The sequence below is a fragment of the Takifugu flavidus genome, chromosome 2, assembly GCF_003711565.1.
Source record: "Takifugu flavidus isolate HTHZ2018 chromosome 2, ASM371156v2, whole genome shotgun sequence".
Lineage (NCBI taxonomy): Eukaryota > Metazoa > Chordata > Actinopteri > Tetraodontiformes > Tetraodontidae > Takifugu > Takifugu flavidus.
This window is the reverse complement of record NC_079521.1, coordinates 10,034,254-10,043,917: the sequence shown is the minus strand read 5'-3', so window position 1 is coordinate 10,043,917 and position 9,664 is coordinate 10,034,254.

The following is a 9,664-nucleotide window of genomic DNA, read 5'->3' as shown; positions in this document are numbered from 1 at the left end:
GGTCGGCTCCATTGTGTTCAATTCTGAGTATAGAGATATTTTAAACACCAATCTGGTGCTTTTTAGAAACTGGTCAATAGTCTTTGTCTGATATCAACACTTGTCTGTGTTCTGCAAGTATAATTCTGTTCCTACCTACAATATTTGCTTACATAAAGCAGTTCAAATTTACTAAGAAGAACAAGAGGCCGCCCTCTTACTGGTTGTCACAGCTTGTTTTATGTTTGTTCAGCCCTCAGTGAAGCAGGAGGTGTTGTCAGGTGTCGATCCTGTAGAATTAATCCTTTTATTTTAAAAAGTCAGCCAGCAGAACTGCATCACTCCACACATTTTCTGGCCCCTGTTCTTTTTTGTTTGACAATCATCCCCGTGATGATCTCCTGGAGCTTGTCGGTTCGGCCTCCTCAACTCTTTAAATGGAAACATAGAAACCATCTAATTTTAACCGTCTCTTGGAAGAAAGTTGGAGTTGTTACAGGTGACCTTTCTTCCAGCTTTATGCTCCCCACTGTTGTATTCATTCATCTGCAGCTCATAATAAAAGAACTTCATTCACAGTTTATTTCCACATCCTCCGTGAGTCATCAAAGGGGAAAAAAAACTATCCAGCTGTGAGAAAAAGCTTCAAAAATAATAATTTAAGGAAAAGCTCATTAAAAGGCGAGTGTATGGGATGGATGTGTGCGGCTTGCTGCTGGCAGATAGACCTGCGTTTCATTTGTCCCAGGAGCTTTAATCCCCACAAAGCGTGGAAGAGTGAAGAGCTCATTTGAACCTTCGCTGCAGCTTGTGGAAACAGATAAAGGAGAAAAAGGGAAGTGTAATGTCCCCTCCTTCGCTGCCCGCAGCAATTCAGCCTGCAATAAAAGTGAGTCAATAGTGAATGGACGATGTCGCCAGTGTCCAGGTCTGCTTAGCACAAGCTTCCATTTGGGTTGTAGCAGAGAAGACGGCAGACGGGGTCACGTAGCCATGTAGAGGCACAACTATTGTGAACCTATAAAAACACCCAAAACAAATATAGATTTGCTCTTCTGACAATCTGACACTAGCTGTGGCAGCAAAAATGTGGAGGAAGCCCAAAAATCTAGAATGAATGCACCACAGGAGGCGGTTCAGCTCCGTTTACTGATGCACAGGCCACACGGCTCAGGGTTTACCCTGCTGTCAAGCCTTTATCTGTAGTGATCAGCAAAGCCTCCGTCAGGCGATCTGATCCGTCACAATGGTGTTCCGCATGTCTGATCGCTTTGTGGGTGAATAGTGATCACGAGAACCTTGCTTTGTCATCGCCGTGGTCATGTTTTTATGTCCCCTCGGGGACGTGTGGAGCGATCTCCAGAGTTGGCTTATGTTACTCGCTGCTCTGCTCCGTCTGTTGTGTTAATTTAGAATCATTTTCTCAGGGGTAACCTCTGGAAGACTGGCTGTTAGCCTTTAACCTTTAACCCCGTGACTGACTGACTGACGCAGAAGCCCAGAAGTACAACACTTTAACAATTGATTTCCCATTTAGACCCCCTAAATGAGCTTCACGCAATCAAAGGGTGCATTGAATAATTGATCTACAAGGGGGAGCTCGTTAAGTTTGAGAGTCATTTGACTGGTGACGCCGATACAAACGTTCGGTCACATCTGGGAAAGACACAGAGCCTTCAGAAAACACGAGAAAGAAAGAACCAGATGTTAACGGCACGTTGCAGCTTTTTAAGGCTTTAAGGACATCACTGATTTTATTATTCTATTTTTTTAAGCGAACCCAATTTAATTACATTCATCTTTGTTGTATTTTGGATCCAATAATGCTGAAGGGGAAAGATTTAATTAGTCCGAGGCACAAATGAGGATTAAGGAGCTGCTCACTGAAGTGTTTCACCAACATTTTAATCTGCAGGAAGGAATATTGAGGATGTTGCTGCTTTGAAACCTGGCAGATCTTTAATGTGGTGAGAATTCTATCTGAAATAAAGTGAACATCAGTGAAGATCAGTCAAAGTCAACAAGTACAGATTGGGATTATTTACCTGTTGATTCGGTTTCAAGCCATGAAATTTATGAAAAAGATCCATCATTCATGTCGCAGCGGAATTCTTTTCAATATCAAGGATGTGAGGACTGAGCAGAGGTGGAATCCAAACACAACAACCTCCTCAGGACTCCTTTCCCCTTCCACATCATCTATAATGCTGTTCACGGCCATTATTATCCCCAGTTCCGGAGTTCTGCTGAGATTGCAGATAATTCCATCAGGCTTGTCAATAAGCTACAGGCAAGGAAAACATTGCATTTCTAGTAATAAGATTCGTTTCATTTGCAAACAGACCCGACAGTCCGGCGGAAAATAAATCACTAAGGAGCTCAAAAGTATAATGTAGGAATGCTTCGATATCCCCAAAAGCCGTACAGGTGAACACGTGGCCACTTCAGGTATGTACACGCGCTCCCACCTGCGCAGAAACGCCTGCTGCCGCTATGACGCGTCATTGTTGGTGTTACCAGAAGATGGCACTGTTTCTTCACAAAAGCTCAGCAGGCGCCGAACCAAGGATCCAAACCGGTCCACTAAGGATGAAAATCAGGAGGATTTTCGTCCTACCAGTTAGACGAGGCATTCACCTGGGATCCTACATTAGTTGGATTCAGGCAAGGCTCAGGCCCCTAAAAAGCTTCATGGATCACCTCCTGCAGGCTCCTAAGGCATTTGTCACTCAATGTTTGATTTTTGCTACTTTTTTCTTGTTTTTCTCTTTAAAGACAAAGATGTTGCTCTCCGTGTTACTGCTTTGTAATTTCTTGCCCCTCCTAACTGGTAAAATCCAACACCAGTAACGTTTTATCCACCAGGAGATTAATGCTGGTCACTATTGACCTTTAGGCCTGAAGTAATTTCCTAACTGAGACATTATTCTAGTTTGACTGTCAAACACAATGACAATCGTTTGGTCAGAGAAAAGCTGAATGACTAATGTGAGTCATTACAACAACTCTAATAACAGCTGAGCTGCAGGATTAATTATTTAGGAACTCTAATTAGTTTTGGTGTTGTTTGGTCATTGTGTTGCGACTTGCAAGTGTGTGTGTGTGTGTGTGTGTGTGTGATATAATGGTGTGAAATAAAGAGGCTGAATGTTTGATCAAGGTAGTCTGAGCAGGTTGTGGAAATACCACACAAGCAGTATTTAAGTGTACCCATTTCCACCAGATCTCAGTTATCTGCTGGGTCAACAGGTGATGGTTTTAATGCTGAAACACACTCTGAATAAATGAGATTGTTCTTGGATTAACTTGGCCTGATAAACAAATGCAGTGTCCTTAAATACAGCAGTAGCGTGTTTTTAGATCTGTTTGGGTTGTTTTTTTTAACGTTTGTTGTATTTCTCTCCATCGCTGCCATGTCAAGGCGTTCAAATCTAAACATTCAGCAGGGCGTTTCTGCATGATGCCGTTTGTTTACCACAAATAAGTTACAGTAGCTAAATGTTTGAATGTCATTGCTGCAGCAATAAATGCTTAAAAGGAGGTAAATTGACAGGAAATGTAATTTTGACCGCTGCAGAAACAAATCGTTTTATGTGTAGGAAACCACAAAATGGCTGCAAATGCATCGTAGATTCTATGAAAGAAGCTGAAACATCAAGTTCTGGTCTGGCGATAAGTTCTTTCTCCCTTGAACCTCCTTTTAGTCCAGATAAGACCAGTCTGGGTGCCAACATGAGGCTGTCTGCTGCTCCCTATATCACAGGAATAAACTGGACTTATCTCCAATACCAGGCTGACAAGCTGAGCCTCTGGTGGCTGAGTGGGGCCAAAAAAAGGAAATGTGAGGATCTCCCATGATGCCAACTGTGCAAGAAATCCACAAATTACCTTTTGAGTGTGGACACGACTTAGGTGAGACATTTGGTGCGATTCACTAAACTAACAGTGGCGTTATTATTTCCCTTGAGGCAGCTTCGTCTGTGCAAAGGTCCAGTGGAAAATTCGCTTTACAGCTGCCATCTGCAAACCAACGCGCTGAAAATAGGACGGGGGCAGAAGCTGCGGCGGTCACGGGCGGACAGAAACACGTCCCATGTATCTGTCAATGCATTAAACATGTAGCTGAGGGAGGAGGTAGAGGTTGTTGAAGGACAGGCCTGATGTGGAGCTTTGTTGGGGAGGAAGGATGAGGAAGAGGAGGAGAACTAGAAGGAGGGTGAGGATGAAGGTTTGCCCAAAAATGTGTTGATTTTATTTTAATAGAGTCCGTTTTGGGATGTCAGGTGATCTCACCTGGAGGTATAAAACACAACGCCTTTTATCTCCTTCTTCTCTGATTGACCTCCTGCTGTGAGCTGGACATCAAAGACACAGACAACAAAGGAAATCCAGGGCATAAAGGAAAGTTTCCTAAAACTTCTGGGCGATCCACGGACTCTGCAGGCGTTAAGAACTTGTGAGATGAACAAGAATCCGGACAAAACCGACTCAGACTCACGCAGCCTGATGTGTGTGCTAGTGTAATTGTTAGTATTCAGACTGGTGGAGATGAAACTGACGCCGTTGTTGTGGCAACTGTGGAAGAAAAGCGATGCTGAAACCTGCTAAAAATGTGTGTGAACGAGGGGAAAAAATGGGATTTTCTCCAAAGGAGAATTCTCTTTCTTTTCACATCTGATCTTTCTCCTCACGCTCTTATCTCCAAATCCGTCCTCAGGCTTTGTGCTTGTTACAGCAGCAAAGTTTTCTTTACTCTGCCCTCCATCGCCGCCTGAGGACAGTCCGACCGTGCTGTTTTTACACCCATGGGGATGTAATGACCAAATGTCGAACGATGGTGACTCTTTTCAGGCGTCGAGCATTAGGAGCAGGAGGGGGGAAAGAATTTATGTAACACCTTTTATGTGCGGCGACGTCACAAAGTGAAGCAGAAGCTTGAGCCAGATCTGACATAAGAGATGGAGGAGAAGCTTTTTCTGGCTGCGCCCCACTTTCCCGCACTTTTACCTTTACAGCCACAACGGAAGACCTTGGTTGTCACGGGGGACCGTTTTTGTACAGGTGTGAACAACCGGTTCCCTCCTGCATTTTGCTGCGTGGGCAGATTTGTGATTCCCTTTTGGTCATGAAGCATTTTCATGTTCGCGTAAAAGGCCTGAAAAAAGACGCTCATCCGGTAGGCTGCCTCTCTGGCTCCACGTCGCCCCTCGCTGTCGCTTCCTGTTCCCACTTAAGAGTTGTGAAAAAGCCTGAAAGAGTTCAGAGAGAATCGATTTGTTTTTCTCCTCGTTTTGAGTGACTGGCAGAGACTTTGTGTCTGCTTGCGACAATGAGTGAAACCTAAGATTGGAATTGATTCAATTCCCAGTCGGGCTCAGACGCGCTGATTTTAATGAGTCATCTCTTATGTAACGTGCCTTCAATTGTTCCTGGAGTCTCATTAATCCCTGCAGGTATTTGCTGATTCAGCATCAGGCGCTGATGCTCTCCGGCCACGTGCGTGATAACCTTCATCTCGACCTGCAACTGATTCACATCCCCTTTAATCAGCGTAAACCTTCGTGCGTCTCCACGTTTCGGGACACGTGCAGAAGGACGGCGGCCGCGGGGGGACTCTGTTTTCATCCCTCCAAAGACAACAACAGTCGCTTGGACTGTTTTTCTACACTGCAATTACAGAAGCGAGCGCATTGTGCATTATTTAAGTATAAATGTTGTGTAGGCTGACGGGGGCAGAGAAGGTCCAGAACCCACAACCCACAATTACCTCACAATGACGCAGGATGCTGGGATGACAGAGCCAACTTGTGTGTTATTTACCGATCCAGTGAGCTGAAGGGCTGTGGCTTTATCTCCAGGGTTCAAAGGGAAAGGGGCAGGGCGGCTGCTTTCCTGAGGATACGTGCACAACTCCAGCCAAAGGGCTTCTTTTTTACGATGGCGTGTCCTCGTACATCCATTCGCTTTATGAAAGGAGATGCAATATTCCCAGTCAGAGTAGATCAAAGCAGCTCTGTCAGCCCCTCCAGCGCGCCTGAAATGTGCCGCAGCGTGACGAACATTTGAAAATGGACTTGGGCAGCCCACGTGCACAGCGCCTTGCGACTTGCTGGGCCTACATCAGATTTAATGGCACAGTCTGACAGCTTTTGCATTAATCATCCTCGACGCCCACAGACGCACTAATGATGCAGCCTGTGTCGAATAAACCAGGAGAGTCCAAAGAGGGTGTGTATAAAAGGAATAAACCTGGCAGACAAAGTGAGGGGATTCATGGTGACAGGAGGCAATCAGCCGCTGCTTGGCTGCTTAAATTGTGCCTGAGGAGATTTTGCAAGGCAGGTTTAGAGACTGGCGGGCGGACAAGGAGGAGGGGAAGGACGCCGAATGTAAAAATCAACTTTTTCTTTCCTGCTTTTGTTTGTTTTCTCTTCTGGTCCCTGGAGCCCAAAGCCTGGCAAATTCTCTGTCTCAGAACCAATTACGCATTAGATATCGATGTAGAAAATGAAGATGCTGTCCTTTCAGCAAATCGGTATAATTATGGACAGAGAGGCTTCCCCCCCGATGTGTTAAACACACATTGTAGCAGCCGCTGATTGACTTGTGGAGGAATCTGTGATTTAACAGGCGATCCTGAAGCTCCCGGGCAGCAATGTGTCAGTCCAACATGGAGCTCTGACAGTAGCAGATGCACAGATGTTTGTCTTTCTGCTTGTTTCCAACTGGGAGCTTATGTAGTTACGTACGTCAGTCGTCCACGCTGACTCCATCGGAGACTTTATTACCCTCAGGTCATGATGAGGTTTTTTCATTCAAAAATTTGAACAAAACCTTGCTGTTGTAAAGCAGATAAACTTCAGGTTGGGGACACTTCAATGCATGTCTTAAATGAAAAAATGGTGTCAGTCAGGGCAGCAAAAGCTGCCAGATACAGATGCTATATGAATGACTCAAGTGTTAATAATTAGAATTGTATCCACGCAGGGAGTTCGAAGCTTTAGGTGACGCTGCCTGACAGCAGGACAGCAGTAATGATGCTCATTAATCACACTCTTATTTGACAGTGATGACTTATGAGACTGGAGACCAACTAATTACCAGTGAGACACTCCTGGATTTAACACCTGACCCAGCTGGTGGTCTAATGACCAATCAAAAGGCGACGCTGAGCCTGTACAGAGAAGGTCCGAGGCAAATGTCTCCCTCGGTCCACGCTTCATTCCCTCTCTGCTCCTCAAGTCTCCATTAGTGGTGTTTTCCGGAACAAGATGCTCTTTGTCAACAAGAAGAAAGAAGAAGAAATATTGTATCACTGGATATGAAAGAATCTTTAAGTCAGAAAACGGGAGATCTTTGAGGTCCCTCGTTTTCTTGTGTTTGTTCCACCGAGTAGCGTGAATGGAAAAAACTTCATTGTGCCACCTGCAAATGTCAAGTATGACAATATCGCAGGAACAATACTCTGCGGAGAGAGCAGGTACATCTCCCTGAGGTGACCGTCTCTTTTGATGGACCGCTGTAATTATGGGATTCACAAGGCTCCATCACAGAAGTTCCATTATGGCCTGAGAAAGGTGATGTGAAAGTGAGAGAGTGGAGGGTTCAGACGGATGATTCAGTTAACAGCAGCTCACCATTACAGGTTTCACTGATGAAACTCCATCGTCAGAGAAGGTGTGAGGAGGATTCCAGGAAAGAGGAGGTCTTCATGGACACATCCGGCTCTCAAAGAGCCCATAGTAGATGTTAAAGATAGAATCACCACCCAAAGGCTAACAAATAACAGGAAATTTGTCTTTTGCCCTTTCAGGGCCACGGGGAGGGGGCACATGTGGGCAAAGGCAGGGTGCACCCTTGGATAGGTCAACAGTGAGCATTTTTGGGTTGGGTAGTTTGCTCAAGGGTACCTTGGCAGCGCTCTGAAGGTGTTTCGGTACCTTCCCCTACTACCAGAACACCTTCCATGTTTTGTCCACACTGGGGTTTGAACCAGCCCCCTACAGACTGAGCTACCACCACCCAACCACAGGAAATATTAAATAAACTAAAGCAACAGCAGGTGGAGTCCGTCCCATAAGGTAATGGCCCAGGCAGGCTATTAACAGCTGACATTTCAACAATTTCAAGTCACAGCGTCAAGATTAGATCAAGAGGTGAGATGTCATGACAGGAAAAGACATTTCAGAGGAGCCCAAAAAACAAAGAAAGCAGTTTCCACAGTAACAAACACACGGCGGGTAGTGGCCTCTTGTTGGGAATAGAACTCATTAAACAGTTGCCAGTTTAATTAATTCGTGGGGCAGAAACTAATTAACTGTTGATTCACAAAGATTATAGCAGGAAAATGATCAAATGTTCACACACAGTTAATAACAAAGACAACACACAGCCCAACATTTTTTAAAAAAAAATTTGGGCTGCTAATGTGTTTTTGACAATTTTCACTCTGTCAGACTGCAATTATCCGTAAAAATCAAAGGATTGGGCGTCGATCTTTTGATAATAATGAGCAGACAGTTTGTGAATAAAATCACCTGCCCTGTTGGATGAACGCAATCTTGGTTTCTTGGTCATTAAAAGTTGGAGAGGAAAAGAAAGAGAGACCTAGAGAATCAGGGAGAGAGATGAGTCATGCAGCCGGGAGCACAATATTGCCTTTCCTTCCACTTCTCTGCTGATGGACCCCGCGGATGCAATCGGTGCAGTGAGCCGGACAAAACAAGCTCGGGATTAACAAAACAATAGATACAACGACAACAGGCTGCACTGTTGCTGTTGCCTGTGTGGGAGGTAAATGACACCATTCTGAGGCCGCTGCAGTTCGAATCAGATCAGAGATTCAACTCTGGGTGTGATGTTGCCGCCACACGTCTCCTCCTCTCGAAGGAGAGATGGTTGAGATGGTTGTGTGAGCTTGACCTTCAAGCTTGTTAGTCAGCTGGCTCTTGCTACCTGCGCCGCCCGTTTGCCAGACCTGTAGGTGTTTTTGCTATTTAATTTCTGCATCATCGGTGGACTCCTGTTTGGAAAGACCCAGACAAGCTCAATGTTGAATGGAGTTGAGCCGTTCAATGGCCAAGCATGGAGGTTCGCCAAGGCCTCAGGAGGTTCGCCAAGGTTAAAGCAACTCAAATCGCCCTCTGTCATGAAACTACATCAAAAAATTTATATTCTAAATTAGCAACAAGCTAACAGTTGAAAAGCTGTGAGGATAAATCACATTCATTTAATATAGTTCAGCAAGAATATCTGCTTATGTCTGTTGGATGTTATTAGGGGAAATACTTTTTTTATTTTAACTGTGAACGATTCTTCTTGCACAAAGCAGCAAGCAGCACATTTTTGCATAAAACCGATTATTTGAAATCTTTTTGCACAAGAAAACATGCTAAAACACAACAGCAGACGCAATAATGGCAAGTTTGTGCTCTGCGTGAATAAAGGGCGTCGGGAGGCTGGAGCGCCGTCATCTGAAATATGATTTCCTTCAACTTTAAATACGGATCGAACACAGAATTGTAATTATCCAGACTTGGGAATCAAAAGTGACAGAAGCGCCATCTGTTTGAGAGTCAGTTTCTGCCCATGCATCTGTTTTCTCTATCAGCAGCGACGCCTCGCTGCGCTGCTGCTTTTGTTATGCTTGCTGACTTTTTCGGGCTTGTTTTGCCCAGCAACTTTT